Here is a 948-nt window from a genome sequence, read left to right on the forward strand (position 1 = left end):
TCATATTAGCTGAATATGTTTAGAGGCATTTTTATATGCTGTCATTATGAGTTAAACTGAACATGCTCAAAGAGTTTCTCCTTGACTTTGGACCTTTTTGAACATAGTTCTATTAACTTGATCTAAGATTTGACCAAAAATGTGTCTGGCATCTTTCTTTATATAAAGATGACATTAAGCTGAGCATTTTCAGGGAGATAGTCACATCCAAGTGCTTTTCCATATCGTTATGTATAGAAATTATAAGTGAAAATTCTCATACTTTCTCTTGGGGGTGTGAAGTTATTGCTTTAGATATACCTGCCGTAGGAGTAAGTATTTATTGTTTTGTTTCTTGGATGTACTTGTCTTGGGCTTTGTGGTCACCAAGATGCAAACTATTTGATTAAAGACTAAAACGACTTATCCCTCCTGGAAAAAAACACTTCTCGGCCTTTTGGCTAAGATTAAGTGTAGTGTCTGTTCTTATCAGCTTAATATTTGATACATCCTCTATCTGAGGACAATGTAGGAAGTGGTTTTTTGGAAGTAGGAGTTGGAACCTATTCCAACTTGCCAGCTCCGCCCACTCCATGCATCAACCTGCTATTGCAGTACCACCAAAAATGGTGCACTCCCTTGGGGGACTAAAAAATTTTTCCTGAGAGAAACTTGTGGTTCAGTGTGACACCCATGCACAGAGCCTGTCATAAGTTCAAGTAAACTATTTTGAGAAAAATCTTCAATATATGCCAAAGCCCTCAGACTTAATAAAAACTCTACTCAATATATAAGTAATACACCAAGTAAATAAATAGAAATAATACACTCAGCTAGGGTATATGCCACGATACCCACCCAATATAAAAAAAAAATCTCTCAGTGGTTGCCAGTTTTGCCTGCAAAAAGCCATCAGCCTTTCTTGGAAATTACTCCCGCTTACAAAAGCAATCCTGCCGGAGACTTCAT

General features: G+C 37.1%; 1 non-coding gene across 1 annotated transcript; it reads left to right on the forward strand.

Annotated features, from left to right (window-relative positions):
• The first annotated feature begins 420 nt into the window (after positions 1-420).
• On the forward strand, positions 421-619 carry LOC127202458 (U2 spliceosomal RNA). Its single transcript, XR_007832334.1, has one exon. It is a non-coding gene; the product is annotated as a U2 spliceosomal RNA (small nuclear RNA).
• The last annotated feature ends 329 nt before the right edge of the window (positions 620-948 follow it).

This window comes from Acomys russatus, chromosome 18, assembly GCF_903995435.1.
Source record: "Acomys russatus chromosome 18, mAcoRus1.1, whole genome shotgun sequence".
Taxonomy (NCBI): Eukaryota; Metazoa; Chordata; class Mammalia; order Rodentia; family Muridae; genus Acomys; species Acomys russatus.